At 44.2% G+C, this 26,420-nt stretch overlaps 1 long non-coding RNA gene across 1 annotated transcript in view; it reads right to left on the minus strand.

The window, feature by feature from the left end:
- Positions 1–415: 415 nt before the first annotated feature.
- The window catches only part of LOC142748236 (uncharacterized), a 40,917-nt gene continuing 14,912 nt past the window's right edge, over positions 416–26,420 (minus strand). The window contains exon 3 of the long non-coding RNA XR_012882200.1: positions 416–742. This is a non-coding gene — a long non-coding RNA (uncharacterized LOC142748236). The remainder of the gene's footprint in view (positions 743–26,420) is intronic.

Genomic DNA, 26,420 nt, shown 5'->3' on the forward strand with positions numbered 1-26,420 from the left:
CTGTAATACGCCAAAATTATTAGCAGGTGTTTATTTTTCTTAATATTGGCATAATTTACTCCAACGACCTCCTTTACTTAGCCTGATGTAAAAACTACAGTCTTCGTAAATGCGGGCCATATTGTGTACTTTTTGGTATTACACTCAGGGTTAGTACTAGATGCAGTTATTTGTAATTATTAGTATATATTTTTACTATTATTTTTTTTATTTTTGCATAGAAAACCCCTTTCTCACCCAACCGCTAAAAAAAAAAAATGCATTGGAGAGGTTTGCAAAAAGTAGAGGGACATATTGTAGGGAGTCTGACTGCAAGATTAGATTGCATAAGGTTTTGAGTAGTCAGTAACTATGGAAATTAATTGGTCTGCATAGATATTTAATAAAGGAGGATATTTTTTTAATAACGTTGCTTAATTATTTATTTTTTCAATGCATTAAAGCAATAGAAAAATTGGTTGCAAAGGCGAGCAATACCCTGCAATGGCTGGTTGAATTGTTATTTTCAACCAATGGCATAAACATTGCATTTCAATATTTAGACATCCCTTGGATGGTATGGTGTATCCTTGAAGATTGATGTAGGTTTTCATTGTACAATCCAGCAGTTCTGAAGTTGTCATACTGTCAGACTTCATCACAGCACTTTTTCAGAAGTCCCCTGGAGATTCAGTGACTGTTTTGGTCAGGGACAGAGAGGGTGGCAGCGGGTGACTGCAGGTGACTGGCAGCTGTCAATACTCTATATGGATCAAAAACAGGAGACATAAAAAGTCAAACAGAGAGCAGGCAAGCAGGAAATCTACATCTACAAATAGAGAAATAAATAAAAGCGCACGGCCTCACACCTGATGTGAGATCGGAAATCTTTGTTTTAATTATGTAGCTTCTTAGCCTCTTGGTTGCAATATATTAAAGTGGAGACAACAGCTTGATTCTCCTGTGTGGGAGATTTAGGGGCAGATGAGCTGCCTAGAAAGAAAGAGAGCGATAAAGACTCTTGATGAAAATTAGGATCACATAAAAATCTATAATAAGGATGGAACATATTTGTACAAGGTATTTAATGCACTTCTCTGGGGATAGATCATTTCTTGAAGGTCCATTTGTAAATATCAACATAGATTGATAATGCCTAACAAAAGAACTCCTAATTAACCCATTAATACCGAAGGTATTTTAAACCTTAAAGGGGTTTTCCAGTAAGAGACATTTATGACATATCCACAGGATGTCATAAATGGCAGATAGATTATAAACAGATTTTGCATGTAATCGCTTTCTCAAGGGGTACTGCACTTGCTCTGGGAAATATTTGTTTATGATATTGACCCAGTACCCCTTGAGAAAGCGATTAAACGCGAAACGCGCATTGGGGCGCTATACCTGGGCTTACGTTGTACCTCAACATACAAGGGTAAGTTATCCTATCAGGATTTATTTCATCCACTTTTTTGAAGAGATGGTGGGTCATCCTCTTTATGTCACTTACTGCTTATACACTTCCTTTTCACTGGACATCAGACCATAGCAGTTACATTTTGCTGTTCTAGTACTTTTCGGCATTTTCGCATTTCACTTTAACATCTAAAGTGTAGCCTCTGTATAGCTGTTTATTTATGGGATCCACTTTATTATGTGATTTTATCTAGTATGTTTTGTATAAATAAAAGATTTGATATTTTTCATATTTACACTAAATAGTGCATGACTCCTTCTTTCTCATGTGTTTATAATTGATTTTGTGGAGTTTGTATTTCTTACTTCTTAATATATTTTGGAGGTGAGATACAGTCCTTTGAATCACCTAGCCAAAGTGTTACTTGCTCTGTGAGATATTTTTTTATAATGTCAGATAGATGCAGGTCCCACCTCCGGGACCCACACCTATCTCTAGAATGGGGCTCCCTAAAAAAGGTTACATGGTCGGGAGTTACGAAAACAGTGTATCTCGCTGAGCTATGCTGTTTCTGTCAGTCTTATAGAACTGAATGGTAGTTACGGAATCAGCGTAGCTCGCATCAGTGGCGTAGCCATAGCGGTTACAGCAGTCGCAGTTGTGACTGGGCCCCTAAGCCTGGGGGGGGGCCCATATGGCCCCTGTTGTCACACAGAGCGTTAATGATTAAAGAAATTCTCTGTGCCGTGACGCCGCCATTTCATGGTTACTGGCAGGGCTCCTTAGACGTCACGGACACATGGTACATGTACCATGTGACCGTGACATCATGTGGGGTGTGTTCCAGCCAGCACGGAAGAGCCGGTGCGAAAGATCCTGGAAGACTCCAGGTGAGCTGCAGAGGGGGCCCGTAATGTATTGTATTGTGCTGTCTGTGTTTGTGGTTTGCAAACTGCACAATACAATACATTACTAACTGGGGGTCGTGTGAAGAATGCCGGGGGGTCGCGAGTCACTCACCGAGGTCCCGGTTCCATTCGATGCTGGAGCAAGGAGCTCTATGGTGGGGGCATAATTCCCCCCTATAGAGCCCTCTGCTGTCAGTAAAACACCAACCCCCCCCCCCCCCTTGCAGTATACTCCTGGCTTTGTAGCCTTCCCGTGCTTAATTAGCGTGGGAAAGCTACAAATAGGGCTGTGACTGGTGAGTCTCACAGTCACTCACAGTGCACACTGAATGCGGCAGCTGCGGTAGCCAGTCTGACTGTGAGTCTCTGACCAGTCACCACCCACATGCAGCAGAGACAGGAGAGACTAATAGTAAACCCTCAACTACTACAGTTTCACAGGGATTGTCTATGACAGCTTCTGTAGGGTAGTGGTTAGCTTGTCTGCCTTACATATGGAGGTTGCTGGTTCAAATCCCAACTGGGGTTTTTTGTTTTTTTTAAATAATATCTTGTATTGGGCTTTGTTCACACTAGCATTAATATACGTTTACCTCTCTTCCGTCAGAGAAAGAGAGGATCGATACGTTAAACGGAAAGCAACGGTTCCATTAGAATTACCATTGCTTTCAATGGTAATTCTTTTGTATCAGTTGCTTTCCGTTTGTCTCCGTACACTAGGTTTCCGTTCTTTTGAACGGAAATAAAAGTTCTGCAGACTGCACTTTTGTTTCCTTTAAAAAAAACGGAAACTTAGCGAACGGAGACAAACGGAAAGCAACTGATACAAAAGAATTACCATTGAAAGCAACGGTAATTGTAATGGAACCGTTGCTTTCCGTTTAACGTATCGATCCTCTCTTCCTCTGACGGAGGAGAGGTAAACGTATATTAATGCTAGTGTGAAAGAAGCCTTAGGGCCTGTTCACATCAGCGTTGGCTTTCCGTTCTGGGGTTCCGTTGGAGGTAACCCTGCAACGGAAAGTCAAACTGAAACCACAGCTTCCGTTTCCGTCACCATTAGCGCAGTCGACTGCGCTATTGATTCCGTCACAAAAACGGAAACCTGCCGGAATGGTGACGAACGGAAACCATTAGCAATGTTTCCGTCACCATTGATTTCAATTGTGACTGAAACGGAAGCTGTGGTTTCAGTTTAACCTTCCGTTGCGGGGTTCACCCGACGGAAACCTCCCACGGAACCCCGGAACGGAAAGCCAACGCTGATGTGAACAGGCCCTAATCCTTCCCCATAAACCTGCCCCCGCTAATTAAAATAAATATATTATATAATGCATATAGCGCTGTATCCTGTATCCGTCTGGTCAGCGGGTCCTGCAGGATCGAGCTGTTACCAATCACATCTAAGTTCATAACTTAGATGTGATCGGTAATAGGCGACCTAATGGATTCAGGTCTCAGCGCAATATACAGCTGCTCTGTATACAGGATACAAAGCAGCTGTATCTCAAAAAGTACAAATCATTTTCAATAAAAAGTAATTAAAACTTGCACCAATCGCAGTAATAGATATCTTTATATATCATAGTGACATGTCCGAAGTTTTCATCGGTGGGGGACCGAGCACTGAGGCCCCCACCGATCGCTAAAACGAAGCAGCAGAAGTGCTCGGGTGAGCGCTGTGCCGCTTCATTTATGATCGACTTTCAGCCGAGTGAGCGGTGTACGGACTCCTAGACTTTCTATTGAGCCCGTACACTGCTCCAAGGAAAGCCAAACAGAATTGAAGCGGCACACCGCTCACCCGAGCACTTCTGCTGCTTCGTTTTAGCGACTAGTGGGGGGTCTCAGTGCTCGGACCCCACTGATCAAAACTTCTGACATGTCAAAAGTTTTTTAAAAAGTTGTTACACTTTAAAGAGAATCTTTCAACTGCCCACAGATTTGCATTTGAGTGCAGCATGTAATGGTCAGGGCTGCACAAACTCTGGGGCACTTTACATTTTTTTTCCCTACCCTCTTTCCTTACTTAGATATCGGTGCCGTAATGTTTGGCGCCGATATTTAAATAACCCCATGAACTGCCAATGGGGCGGTAATTGGCAAGGGGGCATGTAACATCGCTGTGACACTGTCCAATCCGCTGCGGACAATGTCAACAGCAAGAGCTGGAGAGAGGAGAGCATGTGCGCGTGCACACGCTCTCACTCTTCAGCTCTCGGCAGGCAAGTACAAGACTGTGATCTCAGGTGAGAGATCAGTCTTGTCGTCCTTGTCTGCCGAGAGCTAAAGAGTGAGAGCGTGCGTGCGCGCACAGCTCCGATGCCATGAAACAGAAGAAGAAGAATTCACACTCTTCTTCTGTTCCTTAGTGGTGGGGGTTATTTAAATATCAGGCACCAAATATTACAGCACCGATATCTAAATAACGAAGGAGGCTAGGAAAAAAATGGAAAGTGCCCCAGAGTTTGTGCGGCCCTGCCCATTACATGCTGCACTCAGCTGTACATGGATGGGGAGATGAAAGGTGTTATAATTTTTTATTTTTTATTTGATATGTTTTATTTTATTGGTCTAATTTTTCTTATTATTTTAATATGTTCCCGAAGGTAGCTATTTATTCATATGTTTGTACGTCTGTGGGGGCAGCCAACTTTATTTTTATTTTTCATACTGCTAATTTTTGTTTTGCAGGTTCCGCTGGACCATTTGGACTATGTCGTAGATTCGTTGGACTACTTCGCTGATGTAAGCTTTTTTTCTTTTTTTTTTAATAAAATGGTTAAAGTGGATTGTGTGGAAGAGTTGTCATTTCAATAAAATAAATTACTTTATGTCTCTGTTTTTTAATACTTCATTACCGCCTTAGTAATGGCTGCTGTCTGATCGAGAACGTCCATTACTAAGAAGGGGCTTAGTGTTAGCCAGTAATAAGGCCGTCACTAACCCCTATTATTACCCCGGCACCCACCGCCACCAGGAGTACCGGGAAGAGCTGGGTACGATCCAGCACCCGACCGTCTGAAGAGAAGGGCACTTGGGTGGCCGCAGGCTGGTACTATCAGGCTAGGAAGGGACAAAAACCATGGCCCTTCCCACCCTAGTGATGCTAGGCTGCTGCTGCTGCTTTATTGTATCTGGCTGGCTATGAAAAATGGAGGGGATCTCACGTAATTTATTTTTTCAATTTATTTTAAAAAAATGACGAGGGGTTTCCCCAATTTTTCATAACCAGCCAGATACAATAAAGCAGCTGCAGCCTAGCATTACCAGGGTGGGAAGGGCCACTTTTTTGGCCCTTCCCAGCCTGATAATACCAGCCTGCAGCCTAACAGTCGTTTCAGATGGCCAGGTACTGAATCGTACTCGACTCTTCCCGGTATCCCTGGCGGCAGTGGGAACCGGGGTAATAATAGGGGTTAGTGATAGCCTTTTTACTGGCTAATGCTAAGCCCCAGCCTTAGTAATTGAACGCTGTCAATCAGACAGCTGCCATTACTAAGGCCATAATAAAGTATTAAAAAAAAACCAGACATAACATTTGTTTTTTATTGAAATCAAAACTCCCCCATGCAACCCTCTTTCACAATTTTTTTTTTTTTAAAGTAGATCATTGAAGTAGTCCAATGAATCTACGACGTAGTCCAAACGGTCCAGCGAAACCTAACAAAAAAAAGTTAGCAGTATAAAATGTAAAAAAAATAATAATTTGCCACAATAGAAACCCCTGCTCCGCCGTTTGCTCTTGTAGGCCACAGCCTGGTTTAGGCCTGAGGCCTACAAGAGATCGGGAGCACGCTGATGACGTCAACTGCCCGGCGCGATGACGTCACTGCATCATGCCGACCACTAAGGGCCACTGAACTCGGTTAAAAATCATAAGTTAATTAGGTAATAAAAAGGGGGCATAGAAGATGTTAAACCATTTTCAGTGATAATGCTGCTTTGCTGATCTATGATACTAAATAATACAGTAAAAAGAGTTCTTTAAATCTTCTCTATACATTAAACAGCACTTTACAAATAAACAACAAATGTTTTCCTATTTTTTTTATTTTTATATATTGCGTGTTTGATGTGTAAAGGTAGTAATGAGAAAACTCCGATAGATTGGGGGGGGGGGCACCTTTTTATAGTTCGCCTCAGGCAGCAGATGGGCTAGGTTCACCCCTGAGGATGAAAATAAAACAGCAATTCTGGCATTGTTGGTTAAATAATGCAATTGCTTTATAATTGGAGTTGTTATGGACGTGGTGATACGAAATATGTGTAACTTTTTACTTTTTTTCATAATAAAGTATTTTGTAAGGAAAAAATTGGGTTTTTAATGTTTTCTTTACTTTTATTTATTTATTACAAACTTTATTAAACTTTTAACTTTTTTTTAGTCCTGCTATGGGACTTCACTATGTGATCTTTTGATCACTTTTATAATACATTGCAATACTTCTGCATTGCAGTGTAAAACTGACAGGCATCTGTTAGGCCATGCCTCTTACATGGCCTAACAGGCATTTACTAAAAGCAGACCTGAGGGCCTTTGTTAGGCCCCCAGGCTGCCATAGAAACCATCATCACCCCGCGATCGCATCGCATCTGAGTGTTTAAACATGATGGCACACCACTGCAAGTTGTCCCCGATCGATGCCCAAAAGCCGGAGGCTGTTAGCAGCACCCTAGGCTACAGGAGCACCCCGCCCGATGTGGGAAAACTTCTTCTGAAATGCCGACGTGAAAAGGCGGCACTTCAAAAGAACTACCCAGATTAGTCGACGTAAAATGACTATACGCCGGTCGTTAAGGGGTTAACAAACATACAGCTAACATATTAGATGATAGATAGATAGATAGATAGATAGATAGATAGATAGATAGATAGATAGATAGATAGATAGATAGATAGATAGATAGTCGAGGTCACCTTGTCGTGGCAGGTGGCCTCGCACAATTTGATCAAACTGAGTGCTAAGAACCTCACATTTATAAACATAATAATTATTGCAGTATTGCAATTAAAATAATACAATGCATAATAAATATAAAGTGTATATATATCTTAGCGCCTGCAGGATAGATAGATAGATAGATAGATAGATAGATAGATAGATAGATAGATAGATAGATAGATAGATAGATAGATAGATAGATAGATAGATAGATAGATAGATAGATAGATAGATAGATAGATAGATATGAAGTAGATCTAACACATCTCTTGTGCTCTAATATTAATACACATAGTATAGAAAAAATAGTAATAGGGTAATAATAATTTATATACTTCATGTGTTGTTGAGGTAACAGATGTGTTCCTGATAAGACATACCTTGATGAAGGCCACTGTCATTAACAAATACACAGTAAACAGTGAGGTCCCTGTTCTTCCCAAACCTCTGTCCCTACCTACCTGTACGACTCGACCTAAACGACGGCGCACAACTGGGCGGCGTTCCCTATACTGGTACAAGTGAAACTGACAAATAGATAAGACAGAGACAGAACGAAATAACAAAGGGTCACCTGGGAAGTACACGGAGGCAGTGGCAGGGCAATTGCGCCGCGGACAAGTCCGGGGCGAAAAAGGCGGAGTCAGGCAGGCAGGGACAAACCGGGAGAGTGCGGAAAAAACAAAAGTCAGAAGGCAAAGAAAAGTCAGGAGTCCAGCCGAGGTCAGGTCACAAGAAGTCAAAATGCAAGTCGCTCAGGGGATTCTGAAATAAGGGAAAGCTCCAGGCAAGGAAACTCTAATTACAGACAAAGGCCAACTATCCCAGGCTGAACTAAATAAGGAGAGGCCGGAAGCTCAGGAACATCAGCCAGGCTTTGATTGGCCTGACGCTCCTGAGCTCCTATTGGATGCAGACTGCCTCAGTCTGCCTGGTCGGGCGACGCACGAGCGAGTAACTCTTGATGTACTGGAGACCGAGGGAGCCGCAGGCAGAGAATACGTGACAGTACCCCCTTTTACGATGGGTCACTGGACCCTCAACCCCCGGACCAGGTTTATTCGGAAACTTTTTATGAAAGTTTTTTATAAGGGTCCGAGCGTGGATAACTTGGACTGGGACCCAAGTCCTGTTCTCTGGACCATATCCTTTCCAATGGACCAGGTACTGGATAGACCCCATAACCTTTCTACTGTCCAGCAACCTGGCCACCTCGAACTCTTGTCCCTCGGGTGTCAATACTGGGACGGGGGGTTTCATTATGGGAAGGATGGGGGGAACAAATCTTTTAAGAAGGGAAGAATGAAACACATCGTGAATGTGGAAGGAGTGGGGCAATTTTAAGCAGAAGGAGACCGTGTTGATCTTCTCCATTACTTCATAAGGACCGATGTATCTGGGGGCAAACTTTCTGGAGTGTAACCTCAGGCGGAGGTTCTTGGAAGATAACAAAACCCGATCTCCCACCAAGAAATCAGGATTGGCCGAACGCCTTTTATTGGCTTGAAGCCGCTGGTGGTCCTGGGCTGCCCTGAGATTACTCTGGACCTGGTCCCAGATGACTCTCAAATTCCCAGTGAGAAGCTCCACTTCAGGGTTGTCTGATACGCATGGGGAAAATGAAGAAAAACGGGGTTTAAAACCATAATTAGCAAAGTATGGAGAAATTCCTGACGAAGTGCTGATGTGATAATTTAGGGCAAATTCCGCAAGTGCCAAAAACCTGAACCATTTATCCTGAGCGTCGGCCACGAAACATCTGAGATACTGTTCCAGAGACTGATTGGTCCTCTCAGTCTGGCCATTAGTTTCTGGATGGAAAGCAGATGAAAAGGACAAGTCTAGTCCTAACTGCTTGCAGATCACCCTCCAAAACAACGATACAAATTGGACCCCCCTGTTAGAGACGATGTTAACAGGTACCCCGTGCAAACGTAAAATATGTTTAACAAAGAGGTTAACTAGCTCTTTAGCATTGGGCAATTTCTTCAGGGGAATGAAATGGGCCATTTTACTAAACCGGTCTATCTCTACCCAGATCACCAACCTGCCCTGGGACAAAGGGAGATCGGTGATAAAATCCATGGCTAGATGGCTCCAGGGTCCTTGGGGCACTGGCAAAGGACACAGCAAGCCTGCAGGTCGGGATCTGGGAATGAGACCACGTAGACTCGGACATCCCGTAGCAGCCCTGGCCACAAGAAACCACGGGTGACAAGGTCCCTGGTACCAGAGATGCCTGAGTGATCTGACAGGACTGAGTCATAACACTCCTGGAGGAGCCACAGCCGGAGGTGTAGGGGTCCAAACAATTTGCCCTCTGGAAGGGCTTCAGGGGCAGAGTCCTGGCTGGAAATGATCTCTGTGGTCAGGTCTGAGTCTACGGGTGCCACTACCGCACCAGGAAGCAATACTCCTTCGGGATTGGTCTCAGGCGGAGGGGTGGCCAGAAAACTACGGGACAGAGACTCCGCTTTAATATTCTTTGAACCAGGCCTGTAGGTAACAACAAAATTGAACCTGGTAAAAAAAAATAGAGCCCATCTAGCCTGTCTCGTGTTGAGTCTCTTGGCTAATTCTAGAAAGACCAAGTTTTTATGGTCAGTGAGGACCGTGACCCGATGTCTTGCCCCTTCGAGAAAATGGCGCCATTCCTCCAAAGCCCAATTAATGGCCGGCAGTTCCTGATTACTCACATCGTAATTTTTCTCAGTGGGAGAGGACTTACGGGAAAAAAAGGCACAGGGTCGGAAGTGAGTGTGAGAAGTAGGACCCTGAGACAATACTACTCCCACACCCACCTCGGAAGCATCCACCTCCACAATAAAGGGTTGAGTTTGATCCAGTTGGATCCCCTTAAGGAGCTCGAAGGCTCGGACCGCACTCCAGAGACCAGTGGAGAAGATCCGCACCTTTACGGGTGAGGTCGGTAAGGGGTAATAATTTGCGAACCCTAGAAACCTTTGGAGGGCTTTCAGGGAAGCAGGCCGAACCCAGTCAGATACCGCCTGGACCTTGACAGGATCCATTCGTAAATCCTCAGGGGTAAGGATGTGTCCCAAGAAAGGCATCTCTTCAGTACCAAAACAATTTTTCAAATTTAGCGAACAAATTATTCTCCCTGAGAATGTGGAGGACAGTCCTGACATGTTTGACGTGCGAGTCCCAGTCTTTGGAAAACACCAAAATGTCATCTAAGTATACCACCAAGAAGAGCCCCAGATAGTCTCTAAAAATATCATTTACAAAAGTCTGGAACACATCTGGCGCATTACATAGACCGAAGGGCATCACCAGGTACTCAAAGTGCCCTTCGGGGGTGTTAAAGGAAGTCTTCCACTCATCCCCCTTACAAACTCTAATCAGGTTATAGGCCCCCCACAGGTCAAACTTAGAAAACCATTGGGCCCCCTGAACCTGATTAAAGAGATCGGGATGAGCGTAAGTGGGTGTTGGTTCTTTATGGCAATATTGTTAAGCTGCGGTAGTCACTACTGGGTCAGAGCCCCTCGTCTTTCTTCCCCACAAAAAAGAAACCAGCACCTACAGGTGTTGAGGAGGGGCGGATGTACCCCTTGACCAGGCTCTCCTGGATATACTCCCTCATTGCTTTATGCTCAGGGCAAGATAGATTAAAGATTCTACCTTTGGGGAGCTTCACTCCAGGTACCAGGTCGATTGCGCAATTGTGTACTCGATGAGGTAACTCTTCAGAGGCTTTTTTTTTTAAAAGACGTCACGGAAGTCCTGAATAAATTCAGGAAGGGTGTTCCCCTCCTCAACGAGACTGACCCTTAAGGTGGACATACAAGATGACAAACACTTCTTACCCCAAGTAACAAGTTCCCCCGTCACCCAATCTAAGATGGGGTTATGCTTGGGCAACCAGGGGAGACCTAATAAGGAGATAAGGAGAGAGCGGGAGCTCAGGAACATCAGCCAGGCTTTGATTGACCTGACGCTCCTGAGCTCCTATTGGCTGCAGACTGCCTCAGTCTGCCAGGCCGGACGACCCCAAATCGAGTAACTCTCAGTGTCCTGGAGACCGAGGGAGCCGTAGGCAGAGAGTACGTGACAGCCGCAGCTCTCTTGGCAATAGGTTCAAAATATCATAAACCCTTAAATAAATCACGCGACACAGCTTTAATTTTCAAGTGGGTTGACTTAGGGGTCGGCCACAGTTTTATTATTCAAATAACTTATTAGTTAACAAAATAGTAATATTTAATTTTTGTTATATATTGACATTAACTGTATAACATATACATAACATATATACCAGGTGGTATAAATCAGGCCTCACTACTCTGTAGAGCCTGCTCTGTGGCTTGAATAGCAAGTGGTTTGTATATTAAGTGGAGTTCCAAAAACCGGATTGATTTACTGTGTTGTGTGTGACAAAGTGGGGGGCCATTGTATGTGATATATGTATTGATTGCTTGCTTGCTACAAAGTTTGCAAAAGTGACATAATTTGTAACTATTTTTCCTTTGCAGTTTCCTGAGTAGCTGAGTAAGGGGGAGGGCTTAGCTGCTACCAGGTGGTATAAATCAGGCCTCACTACTCTGTAGAGCCTGCTCTGTGGCTTGAATAGCAAGTGGTTTGTATATTAAGTGGAGTTCCAAAAACCGGATTGATTTACTGTGTTGTGTGTGACAAAGTGGGGGGCCATTGTATGTGATATATGTATTGATTGCTTGCTTGCTACAAAGTTTGCAAAAGTGACATAATTTGTAACTATTTTTCCTTTGCAGTTTCCTGAGTAGCTGAGTAAGGGGGAGGGCTTAGCTGCTACCAGGTGGTATAAATCAGGCCTCACTACTCTGTAGAGCCTGCTCTGTGGCTTGAATAGCAAGTGGTTTGTATATTAAGTGGAGTTCCAAAAACCGGATTGATTTACTGTGTTGTGTGTGACAAAGTGGGGGGCCATTGTATGTGATATATGTATTGATTGCTTGCTTGCTACAAAGTTTGCAAAAGTGACATAATTTGTAACTATTTTTCCTTTGCGGTTTCCTGAGTAGCTGAGTAAGGGGGAGGGCTTAGCTGCTACCAGGTGGTATAAATCAGGCCTCACTACTCTGTAGAGCCTGCTCTGTGGCTTGAATAGCAAGTGGTTTGTATATTAAGTGGAGTTCCAAAAACCGGATTGATTTACTGTGTTGTGTGTGACAAAGTGGGGGGCCATTGTATGTGATATATGTATTGATTGCTTGCTTGCTACAAAGTTTGCAAAAGTGACATAATTTGTAACTATTTTTCCTTTGCAGTTTCCTGAGTAGCTGAGTAAGGGGGAGGGCTTAGCTGCTACCAGGTGGTATAAATCAGGCCTCACTACTCTGTAGAGCCTGCTCTGTGGCTTGAATAGCAAGTGGTTTGTATATTAAGTGGAGTTCCAAAAACCGGATTTGAAAAGAAGAGTTAAAGCCCAAGTAAGTGCTCTTCTACTTCTTTATCTTTTTGATTAACACCTGTTCGCTGTTTTTTTGTAACTGGGATAATGGATAGCAAGATTGGAGGTTTTCTTCAGTGCACAGTTTGCCATATGTATGCACGACTGGAGCCGGAGTTCCAGGGTGAATATCTCTGTGGCAGATGTGAGCATATTGTTCACCTGGAAGCTCGTATTAGAGATCTGGAGGAGCAGAATGCAACACTGAGGAGGATAGACAATTTTGAACGGAGCTTGCTGCTCACAGAGCATGCAGTTAGTGGGTTACAACTGGAGGGTGAAGACATGGGTGAGCAGGATCAGGTAAGTAGCTGGGTTAATGTAGTTAGGGGCAGTAGAAAGGGGTCAAAGACAAGGAAGACCGATCCGGTTTCTGACATTCCAGGCAAAATTGCCAAGTTGGGTGATGATGCGAGGGTGTCAGTCTCAGAAATGGCAGCCCTAGTGGATACTGATCTCCCTAACAGCCGGGAGAACAGCCCAGCTAGTAGTCGGCGTGATGGTAATGCAGGTAAGCCAAGACAATTGATAGTCGTAGGGGATTCTATAATCAGGAAGACGGATATAATTATTTGTCGCCAAGACCACCTCAACCGAATGGTTTGCTGTCTCCCTGGTGCCAGGGTTCGGCATGTGGTGGAACGGGTGGACAAATTGCTGGGAGGGGCTGGTGATGATCCAGCTGTCGTGGTCCATGTCGGTACCAACGACAGAATAAATGGTAGGTGGAGGAGCCTTAAGAATAATTTTAAAGAACTAGGCTACAAGCTGAAGGGAAGGACCTCCAAGGTTGTATTCTCAGGAATACTGCCTGTGCCATGCGCATCACAGGAAAGACAGCGGGAGCTTAGGGAGTTAAATGCATGGCTGAAGTCTTGGTGTAGAGGAGAAGGATTTGGGTTTCTAGAGCACTGGGCTGACTTTTCATTGGAGTACAAACTGTATTCTGCAGATGATTTGCACCTAAATGGAAGGGGGTCCGCTGTGCTGGGGGAGAGAATTCTAGCTGGGGTGGCGGAGTATTTAAACTAGGGCTGAGGAGGGAGGTCAATGTAGAAAAAAAAGGGGTAGCCAGGTTAGAGAGGGGTCAGACTATATTGGTGGGGGGAGAAACAGAATGTGGGGAGAGGACTAGACAACAAGATAAGGAGATCCTTTCGTTACAAAACATCAGTGTAAATAAAAAGGACCGATTAATGTCAAATCACATTTCTCATAATAAAAGTGAAAAACTGCCAGGCAAGTTAAAGTGTATGTTCACAAATGCCAGAAGTCTAGCAAGCAAAATGGGGGAGCTGGAGGCCTTGATACTGGAAGAAAATATAGATATAGTTGGTGTTGCTGAAACATGGCTGGACTCTTCACATGACTGGGCTGTAAATCTACAGGGTTTTACACTTTTTCGTAAAGACAGGACAAATAGAAGAGTTGGTGGTGTATGTCTGTATGTGAGAAGTGATATGAAGGCAAGTGTGAAAGAGACAATAGTGGGTGAAGACTGTGAGGAGGTTGAAACCTTGTGGGTGGAACTAGAAAGGGAGGTAAACACTGAAAAAATTACTTTTGGTGTAATCTATAGACCCCCCAATATAACTGAGGAGATGGAAGTTCAGCTATATAAACAGATGGAGCGGGCTGCACAGGCGGGTACTGTAGTGATAATGGGAGATTTTAATTTCCGGGATATTAATTGGTGTCATGGTTCGGCTTCAACTGCAAAGGGGAGACATTTCCTCAACCTGTTGCAGGAAAATTTTATGGGCCAGTTTGTGGAAGACCCGACTAGAGGTGAAGCTCTGTTGGATCTGGTCATTTCTAATAATGCAGATCTTGTTGGGAATGTCAATGTTCGTGAAAACCTCGGTAACAGTGATCATAATATAGTTACATTTTACCTATACTGTAAAAAACAAACGCAGGCTGGGAGGGCAAAAACATTTAATTTTAAGAAAGCCAATTTCCCCAGGATGAGGGCTGCAATTCAGGATATAGACTGAGAAGAACTAATGTCAAATAATGGAACAAATGATAAATGGGAGATTTTCAAATCTACTTTGAGTTATTATAGTGCAAAATTTATTCCTACAGGTAATAAGTATAAACGACTCAAATTAAACCCCACATGGCTTACACCTTCTGTGAAAGGGGCAATACATGACAAAAAAAGGGCATTTAAAAAATACAAATCTGAGGGTACAGCTGTAGCCTTTGTAAAATATAAAGAGCTTAATAAAATCTGTAAAAATGTAATAAAATTAGCAAAAATACAAAATGAAAGGCAGGTGGCCAAGGATAGTAAAACAAATCCCAAAAAATTCTTCAAGCATATAAATGCAAAAAAGCCAAGGTCTGAACATGTAGGACCCCTAGATAATGGTAATGGGGAGTTGATCACAGGGGATCAAGAGAAGGCAGAGTTACTAAATGGGTTCTTTAGCTCTGTATATACAACAGAAGAAAGAGCAGCTCATGTAGCCGGTGCCAGTGCTGTTAATATATCGGCTGATATACTGAATTGGATGAATGTAGAGATGGTCCAAGCTAAATTAAATAAAATAAATGTGCACAAGGCTCCGGGACCAGATGGGTTACACCCTAGAATTCTTAAAGAGCTTAGTTCAGTTATTTCTGTCCCCCTTTTCATAATATTCAGAGAATCTCTAGTGACTGGTATAGTGCCAAGGGACTGGCGCAGGGCAAATGTGGTGCCTATTTTCAAAAAGGGCTCTAGGTCTTCCCCGGGTAATTATAGACCAGTAAGCTTAACATCCATCGTGGGGAAAATGTTTGAGGGGCTATTGAGGGACTATATACAGGATTATGTGACAATAAATAGCATTATAAGTGACAGCCAGCACGGTTTTACTAAGGACAGAAGTTGTCAAACTAACCTAATCTGTTTTTATGAAGAGGTGAGCAGAAGTCTAGACAGAGGGGCCGCTGTGGATTTAGTGTTTTTGGACTTTGCAAAGGCATTTGACACTGTCCCCCATAGACGCCTAATGGGTAAATTAAGGACTATAGGTTTAGAAAATATAGTTTGTAATTGGATTGAGAATTGGCTCAAGGACCGTATCCAGAGAGTTGTGGTCAATGATTCCTTCTCTGAATGGTCCCCGGTTATAAGTGGTGTACCCCAGGGTTCAGTGCTGGGACCACTATTATTCAACTTATTTATTAATGATATAGAGGAAGGGATTAATAGCACTATTTCTATTTTTGCAGATGACACCAAGCTATGTAATATAGTTCAGACTATGGAAGATGTTCATGAATTACAGGCAGATTTAAACAAACTAAGTGTTTGGGCGTCCACTTGGCAAATGAAGTTTAATGTAGATAAATGTAAAGTTATGCATCTGGGTACCAACAACCTGCATGCATCATATGTCCTAGGGGGCGCTACACTGGCGGATTCACTTGTTGAGAAGGATCTGGGTGTACTTGTAAATCATAAACTCAATAACAGCATGCAGTGTCAATCAGCTGCTTCAAAGGCCAGCAGGATATTGTCGTGTATTAAAAGAGGCATGGACTCGCGGGACAGGGATGTAATAATGCCACTTTACAAAGCATTAGTGAGGCCTCATCTAGAATATGCAGTTCAGTTCTGGGCTCCAGTTCATAGAAAGGATGCCCTGGAGTTGGAAAAAATACAAAGAAGAGCAACGAAGCTAATAAGGGGCATGGAGAATCTAAGTTATGAGAAAAGATTGAAAGAATTAAACCTATTTAGCCTTGAAAAAAGACGACTAAGGGGGGACATGATTAACTTATATAAATATATTAATGGCACATACAAAAAATATGGTGAAATCCTGTTCCTTGTAAAACTCGCTCAAAAAACAAGGGGGCACTCCCTCCGTCTGGAGAAAAAAAGGTTCAAGCTGCAGAGGCGACAAGGCTTCTTTACAGTGAGAACTGTGAATCTATGGAATAGCCTACCGCAGGAGCTGGTCACAGCAGGGACAGTAGATGGCTTTAAAAAAGGGTTAGATAATTTCCTAGAACAAAAAAATATTAGCTCCTATGTGTAGAAATTTTTCCTTCCCTTTTCCTTTCCCTTGGTTGAACTTGATGGACATGTGTCTTTTTTCAGCCGTACTAACTATGTAACTATATGTAACATGGTAAGATGAAAAACCAAACCCGCATGCCAGCCTAAAACTGAGGGCATGCGGGTAAGAACTAATACCATTCCCTGCCATAAGGAGAACATGAACCCCTACTTACACGTCTCTCCGACCCCCTGCCAACAGAAACAGAGCCTGCTCTATGCCATCCTGAAGCCCGGAAAGAAAAATGTCTAACCCAATGTCAGTAAGGTGGACACCATCAGGGAGCAGTAAACATCGGTGGTCCCCTTCAAGCTGTCTGTGTCGTATACAGTGGCGGATTAAGTAGACCATGGGCCCTGGGCTGTTACCCAAACTTGGGCCCCCCTTCCTCACCGCCACCCTGCCGTAACTATTTTTAACACTACCTTTCTGGGCAAGCATTAACAGTGTTACGATTTCCCTTGTCACAGGGCTGTGTCCCTACATACTGAGAGTATCACACTGTGCAGGGACACATCCTCCTGACAAGGGGAATTGTCTATCAGTCCTGGACTACAGAAAGACTTTTTGTGAAATACAAGGATTCCTATAATAAACATGTCAGGAGAGGTGACAGATTCTCTATAAATCTAGTGACTCACAGGTGACGACGTCTCAGATTCTAGTAGTTTTCTTCCTCTTTTCTTCTCCATCCGATCCAGCGCTCATGACGACTTCTCCCGGCCATGACTCATTTCTGCAGAATTTGCCACTCAGACGTCTCCTCACTTTTCCAACATTTCCACACCTATAAACGAAAATAAAGTTATTATGGTGCCACATACTGTGCCCCTAAATATAATAGCACTAAACACTGCGTGCCTGAATATAATACCACACACTGTAAAACGCCACATACACACACAGCCCCCTGTACATAGTGCCACACACAGCCCCCTGTACATAGTGCCACACACAGCCCCTGTAGATATTACACACCCCCATAGATATCGCCATACACAGCCCCCTCTATATATCACACATTCCCCCCGTAGAGAGCGTTACACACAGCCCCATATAGATAGTGCCATACAGTCCCCTGTAGAGAGCGCCACACAGCCCTCCCCCTCTTGTAAATAGCACCAAAAAGCCCCCCCCCTATAAAGAGCGCCACACACATACCACTGTGGATAGCACTACACAGCCCCCCCTTGTATATAGTGCTACACAGCGCTCCCCCTTGTATATAGTGCCACACAGCGCCCCCCCTTGTATATAGTGCCACACAGCACTCCCCTTGTATATAGTGGCATACAGCGCTCCCCCTTGTATATAGTGGCACACAGCGCTCCCCCTTGTATATAGTGCCTCACAGCGCTCCCCCTTGTATATAGTGCCACACAGCGCTCCCCCTTGTATATAGTGCCACAATGTTATGTACACATTTAAAAACTTTATATCATAATTTTATATATATATATATATATATATATGTATATATATATATATATATATATATATATGTATATATATATATATATATATATATATATATATATATATATATATATATTAGTATGTGTGTGATTGATTGATTTTATTAAAAAATATTTTTACTTTTTGAGATACAGCTGCTTTGTATCCTGTATCCGTCAGGTCAGCAGGACTGACAGGATCAGTGACACGCAGGATCCACCTCAAATCTATCACATCTAAGATTATAATTTAGCGCAGGGCCCGTGTCACTGATCCCATCAGTCCTGCTGACCTGACGGATACAGGATACAAAGCAGCTGTATCTCAAAAAGTGAAAATATTTTTTAATAAAACGTAATTACAAAGTTGCACCAAACACACATTTTTATAAAAAATAAATTAAAACGACGTGATTTTTGCGACGTTTTTTCCGTAGACAATGCAGGTTTCGTTTTTTATCGTTTTTATACACACCTTTTTTGCTATTTTAGAATTTTTATTCATAAAGTTTGAAAATAATAGTAAAAAAAATAAGCTTTTTTACGTTTCAGCTATTTTTTTTGGTAATAACATAGTTTTACCCTAAAATAGACCTTTTATTTGTGATCGCCATTGTCTACCGTAAATTTTAATATATTACATGTCTATATTAGGGTAATTGGGTCAGCGCTAGCGTTACAACAATGATTGGCGGGGGGAATGTTTTTTTTGGGGGTGGGTATTTTATGTGTATTTATTATTTAATTTTTTTTTGCACTTTACTTTATTATTTTTTTATTACTGTGGTCTGATCCTCAAAGGTCAAAAAAGACCTTTGGGGAACTTTATATATACTTTTTCTTTCTTTTACACCATGTTTTTCCACTGTAACTGGAGCTGCACAGCAGCCCCAGTTACAGGGAAAATCAGCCCTCTCATAGTGACGATTGTCACTAATAGGGCTGTGCTGGGTCTAGTTAGACCCAGCAACAGTCTGCCACTAACGGCACCCGGCGATCATGTGACCAGTCACATGATCACCGTTAGGAATAGAGACAGCGCCGCTGCTGCTGTCTCTATTCCTATACACAGCGTTCATTGAACGCTGTGTAAGACATCGGAGAAGACAGAAGCAGAATAGCTGCTTCTGTCTTCTCCTCAGGGTCCCCGGCAGTCACTGACAGCCGGAGACCCGACATTCAGCTGCCCGATCGCGCGGGCAGCATGTTAAAACCCGAGCCGTAGAAAGTCTATGGCTCGGGTTTTAAGGACCCGTCCCTGACCGCTGGCCGTAAAAATACAGCCAGCGGTCGGGAACCAGTTGGGCAGGAGGATAAGCCTGTACTGACCTCAGCGCCGGTGACCGCCCGCCCGGCTCTTCTTGCAGCTTTGGAGTAACAGAACAGCCGTCCGTCGCTGTTCTGTTACTCAATGGCGGCGCCCGCACTTGTCAGGGAGGCGTGTCCTACCCCTGGATCCCGGCCAATTCTCTGCTCCTCCCCTCCTCATCTTCGGCTTGTAGCAGCGCTAGCGCGCTGAAGTGGTTTGCAAAATGATGTGCGGTTCGGGCTGCCATGGGCCCCCTGGGAGCCTCGGGCCCCGGCAGCCGCCCGAATCGCCCATATGATAATCCGCCACTGGTCGTATATCCACCTTACCCCGAGAACAAACAAAATGAGAAACCATGGTATTAAGCAATCCCCTGCCCCTCTCAATAGCAGCGATGTCCCGGGCCCTGTGCCAAACCACTCGAGGGATGATCTCGGACCAGACCAAAACCATGTCAGGAAAGAAGGAAGAAAAGCGCTCCAAGTCAGATTGAATCAGAGCGATCGGTTCGCCCAGCCTAACAGACCACAAATCTCCTCCCACTTGTATGACCAAAACAGTAGGCACCAGCCAGTGTCTGCTGATCTCCATGACCTCCAGTAAAGTCTGCAACCATTGTAGGTCTCGCAGACCCCTCCAGTAAACTTCTGCATCCGAGAAGCCAAGCGAAAGACCACTGGGGTGGATAGCAGCTCTGTGCTCAGCCCATAAAATGTATGAATGCCTCAATATCCACACCGACGGTCGTAAAATAAAAAGAAAATCACTGTAAAAGCAAGTCTGGTCTAACATAACCAGCAAAACATTCAGAACGCCAATGACCTATACGCCGGACCTCGGCGTCCGGAAGTCCCAACTCCCTCGCCATTGTCGCAGCCGCGATTCTAAAGGTACGTGTACCGAACTCTTTAAGGGAAAAGCAGTGTACGCTAACATCTTCTTAAAGACCGAAGAAAACTCTAAACGTGTCAACGGTTTACCGTCGATATAGGACAAGAATTGCAAACCGAGGGAACGTACACGCAAGTAAGCAGAAACAGAGAAAACCGGGCACAGAGCACCCAGGACCAGACGCAAAGACACCCAACAATCACGACCAAACACATCAGTATTGGACCGTCGAATACGAAGCCGAAGGGAAGAAGAGGAAACGACTACGTCCTCTAATAGCAAAGCCCCCGGGCGGGACGCACTGGCAGAAACTAACTCAGAAATACGCAGGGCACCGAAAAATAAATAAAACAAAAGTAAAAGAAAACAAGGAGACTTCAAACGTGAAAGAACAGACGTAAGGAAGGGAATAGACTAATTTCTGTAGCATCAAAAAGGAAACAGGACGGCGAGATTCATACCGAACAGTCGACTTCTTCCAGCCTCTCAAAACTTGGGAAATAAAGATTTACTTCGTCACATCAGACCAACCCCGCAGTTTAAAGAAATATTACACACACGCAAGCCAACGCTGCGCAACTAGGCCCAAAACGCCAAAATCATTCAAACCGAACATGTAGTCCAAAGAAACAGAAAAAAAAACATCATCGGTAATGGAATGCAACCTGTTCCCAGAAAACCTCCACCCACTCATTCCACGCCTTACCATAAACAGACCAGGTGGACAGGGCCAGAGAAGATCTCACATAAGGCACTAATTGGGATCCAGCAGCCTCCATAATGCCTCCAGGTAGGGGGTCCCTGCAAGGTCTGCCTGCGGACATAGGGAACAAAAAACCTGCCAAATTAAACGAGAAGGAGAATCAGCAATGCAATTCGATACCCTAGGAATGTGGCGAGCCCGGAACTGGATATTACATTGCAAGCTACGCAAGACCAGGTGACGGAGCAGCACCACCACCGGCTCTGATGAAGAAGTGAGTTTATTAATAGCAAAAACCACACTTTAAATTATCAGACCAAAAAACAACTGAACTATTAGCCATAGTGCCCCCCACAGATCCACTGCCACCACTATAGGAAAAAGCTCAAGATGGGTCAGGTTAGCACACCAACCCCTGGTACGCCATACGTCTGGCCAGAGGGCAGCACACCAAGCCGAGCCAACAGCACCTGACGCATCAGTAAACAATTCTAGATCATGATTAGTCGCTAAGGGGGGACGCCAACAGGTGCGCCCATTATATTCCTCCAAAAAGGTACGCCAGACGCGCAAATCAGCCTTAATGGAAGAAGAACAAAGTGAGAGGGTCGCAAAACACCACCTGTAGCTAAGGATACCCACCTGGAAAAAATCCTGCCCATAGGCATGATCCTGCAAGCAAAAACCAACAAAGCCAGCAAGGACTGAACCTGCCTAAGCTGCATCTTGAGTCAGGCCAAAGCCAGATCAAAAAAATCCCTAATCTTAAAAAAAATTTCCTCAGGCAAACAAAACACCATCTCCTCTGAATCTATCTCAATACCCAAAAAAACAAAGCGATGTACAGGGGCCCTCAGTCTTATCCTCAGACATGGGGACTCCAAAACGGTGGCAGATATAATGAAAATATGACAAAAGATAATTACAATGCGGCGTAGAAACCGGACCAACAAACAAAAAATCATCCAGGTAATGAGTGACAGGAGCCGAGTCGGTAACATCACGCAACACCCATTTAACTCCTTAACGCCGAAGGACGGATATATCCGTCCTCAGCAGCTGCTAGTTCGCGCAGGAGGACGGATATATCCGTCCTGTGATCGCGCGGGTACTGACAGCTTACCCATGCGATCAGCGGCAGGAGCACGGCTGTTATACACAGCCTGGCTCCTGCTGCAACTGCCGGAATCGAAGCGCGCGCCGATTCCGGCAGTTTAACCCATTAAATGCCGCTGTCAATAGTGACAGCGGCATTTAATGTGTTTGACAGAGGGGGGAGCTCCCTCTGTCACCCGATCGGCGCCCCCGCAAACAAATCGCGGGTCGCCGTCGGGTTTCCATGACAGCCGGGGGTCTAACAAAGACCCCCAGGTCTGTCTTCCGCAACTGCCTGTTAGGCGATGCCAGAGGCATGGCCTAATAGGTTGCCTGTCAGTTTTACACTGACAGGCAATAATGCTTTGGTATACTAAGTATACCAAAGCATTATATATGCGATCGACACATCGCATAGTGAAGTCCCCTGGTGGGACTAAAAAAAAAAATGTAAAACAGTTAAATAAAGTTTGTGAAAAAAAAATAAATTATAATTACAGTCAAAGTCAAATAAAACTACTTTTTTGGCCCAAAAAGTGGTTTTATTTAGTAAAACGGTCAAAACAAATCACACATACACATATATGGTATCCCCGCGATCGTAACAACTTGACCAATAAAATAAACATATTAATTAAACCGCCGGATGAAGGGCGTCCAAAGAAAAAGCAAAAAACAACGTCAAAATTCTCTCTTTTCTCCCATTCCCCCCATAAAAAATTAAATAAAAGTTAATCTATAAGTCCTATGTACCCCAAAATAGTACTAATAAAAACTACACATTGTCCCGCAAAAATCAAGCCCACGTACGGCCACATTGACGGAAAAATAAAAACGTTACGGCTCTTGGAATGCGGCGATACAAAAACAAGTAATTTTTTTCTAAAAGGGTTTTTATTGTGCAAACGTAGGAAAAACATATAAAACCTTTACATATTTGGTATCCCTGTAATCGTGCCGACCCACAGAATAAAGTTAACATGATATTTACGCTGCGTAGTAAACGGCGTAAACTTATAACGTGAAAATCAATGCTTGAATAGCTGCTTATTTTCAATTCTCTCCTAAAATAAAGTTAATAAAAGTTAATCGATATATTATAAGCATCTACAAATGGTACAATTACAAAATACAACTCATCCCGCAAAAAACAAGCCCTTATACGGCTATGTCGACGGAATAAAAAAAGAGTTACGACTCTTGGAATGCGACCATGAAAAAACAAAAAATAATCCTTGGTCATTAACGTGCAAAATGGCCCGGTCATTAAGGGGTTAAGGTAGGAACTGAAAACTTCAAAATAAAAACAAGAAATGGAGCAACCCATAGGCAGACATATTTCGTAGTAGAAACCCTTGTCCAAATAACAACCTAAAAGGTGGAAGCAATCAGCATGAACGGGCAATAGGTGAAAGGCAGATTCAGCATCAGATTTCACCAAAAGGGCACCCCTACCCGATGTACAAACCAACTAAACCGCCCTATCAAACGATACATAAGAAACTGCAGCAAGGTCCTTGCTAATTCCATCATTAACAAAAGAACCCCTAGGTTGAGAGAGGTGGTGAATGAGGCGGAACTTGCCGGCCTCCCTTTTGGGAACAATGCCCAAAGGAGAAACCCTCAGGTTAGAAAACGGAGGATAAGGGAGAGGGCCAGCAATGCGACCCAAATCCACCTCCTTCCCCACCTTCTCAAGGAGTATCAGGCGAAACTCCAAAGCGAATTTTAAATTCCTAGAAAAAACAGGCTCTGTACAGCAAGTGGGAAAAAAACAATTCTAAGCAGGGCGGCCTCCCCCATCATGGGGTATCGTTCTAATCAGGGCACCATCTCTAGGATGCGAACCAGGGTCCTCTGCTCCACCAGGATACGCAGGGCTGGAGGAGGGAAAATTGCGCCGAGTGCATCTACTGGCGGAGTGTGTACCTCCGCAATTGGAGCATTCATGTCTAAATTTACATGACCCAAAACACCTGCAGTGGCCCTCGTTAAAGAGCCAGCAGGATCTGGACTTGCGCAATCCAAGACCCCCAACTCCAGCCCCGGCACCGGGGGAGATGGCAGAAAAGGGGGTGGCATTTGTAAATGGCCTCTGGGACACCATAAGGCGCAACCAAATGTCGGTCGACCTTAGTAGACCACCCGACCTCGGGTTTGAGTGCGAGGCGACACCGCCGACACCACTCGACTCCTCCCGGATTACCTCAGTCGATGACAGCGAGCAGCACGAAAGCCAGACGGAAGCACACCAAAATCGGCAGAGGTATAACTCCCAGAAGATGAACCCGAGGGCGATGGGGACCGCTGCGAAAGACCATGACGACGATTACGTGTCCGCCAAGAGCGACCCCGATGAAAGCGAGACAAATGGTGACTACCACTAGCCTGCGACGCAGCCGAGGAGGGATTGGAATGGGCCTCAGCCAAAATATATGCGGGCCCCAAACTAGGGTGCACTAACACCGTGCCCACATAAGCAATAGCACCAGAGGGCCATAAGGATTGGCCATGAGTACAGGGAAAAAACTCCTGCGCCATCCGCAGAGAAGTCATCATGAAACAATGGGGGGAGATGTCTCCCTCCAGCCTGCCGGGACCTGCCTGTTCCACCTGAGAAAGAGAAGGACACCTCCCAGACCACTAGCCCGCGGACCTGCGAAGAGCAGGGGGAGGAGGGGAGTCCAGGGCAAAGTAACTACAGCGTCACCACCAGAAGGCGCCGACGCTGTAGTGATGGATAGCGTGCTCCGCACAGCCACCGAGCGGGATTGCTCCCTGCACGGGCCGGAGAAAGCGACAGCCAGATGCGCGGAGAGGGACCTAGCTACAGTCACAGCCCTCGGCGTCGCTCGAGCCGGTAGAACATGCAGTGCAGCAGGGGTTGGGGCAGAGCTGTGGGTGGGCCTAGGCCGCACAGCCTGAGACCGCGTGTGGGTCCCGGCCGAAGGGGACAGTCAGATGGGCGAACAAGATGACCACGAGGAGCGGCGATTAGTCGCACTCATGGGGGGTTCAGGTGGAACAGTCTCTTGAATAAGAGACTGTAGCTAGCCACTACCTTCATCCAGGAGATGCAGCCTAATGATCTCTGTCAGCTTTTGCCGGTCCATGATGCAGAAAATCCCACGGCCAAAAGAGGAAGAAGGAAGTGGCCCTGTCCCTATAAGCCCTACGGATTACCATAGCCATCCCCCTTACTAATTGATTGGTTAAACTGTAAAACTACACCCCTAGCCTACCAAATAAATATTTTATCCCCCTTAAAGCCCCAGTCCAAGGCACAGCGGCTATATGCCTGTGTGCCTCATATTATACCAGTTTAATATTTAAGTCTGAGTTTGGTTAATTCCATTTACCACTTTCCTGAAGAGACTTGTGCTATGCCATAAAAGTTGTAACCAATGGGTTAACTGAATTGTGGTTAGGAGTCATAATGAGCTGCTTTGTGTTTTTAATGGATTAACCAGGACAGTGTCTCTGTACTCTCAAGGTTTGATAATATATTGCAAGTCTATTACATCCTTTTCCAGCTATAAATAAGATTTATACATAACCCATGGGGATTTTCCATTAAAAGTTCATAAATCAAGTTGTGCTATTTCGTCTTTTCATCCGCAGTCATGTGAAACTGGCAACTGGGAAAATAGTCTGAATTAAAAGATGAGCAGGTGAAAAAAATAAATACTGTTAAAATATATATATACTTTCTATAGGAAAATAAATGAGCATGCTTCAAGCTTTTTAATCTGGCCTAAAACTCCCTTTATAATCAGCCTGAAATGTATTTACTCGCGGAAATGAAGAAGAAAAAAAAAAGAAACAGCAGCACAAGCAGAAAATCCATGACAACGAGGCTTGTGAGTGTAATTGGGGAAGGGAAGTGTGGAGAACTGAAATATGTTCCATACATTTTAGAAATATAGAAAATCCTATACAACTATCTTGTTATTTTCCATTAGATTGTATGCTGAACTGTTCACTGTCCTTATTTATTGATGCGTAGAGAGACATGCATTTTATTTGCTTAGGGTTCTGAAGATGTTTCCTCTATGAATAATATTCTTGTTGCAATAGTCCTGGGCTAAACATTTTATCTTTTACATTCAGTTTTACCTGCCCCTGCCAGGGCATTACTTCCATTACTAAAGATGTTGTCAGGAGTCGCTTGGGTTAGAAAACGCCCTGTATAGTGTCCTATTCGG

The sequence above is a fragment of the Rhinoderma darwinii genome, chromosome 3 (assembly GCF_050947455.1).
Source record: "Rhinoderma darwinii isolate aRhiDar2 chromosome 3, aRhiDar2.hap1, whole genome shotgun sequence".
Classification (NCBI taxonomy): domain Eukaryota; kingdom Metazoa; phylum Chordata; class Amphibia; order Anura; family Rhinodermatidae; genus Rhinoderma; species Rhinoderma darwinii.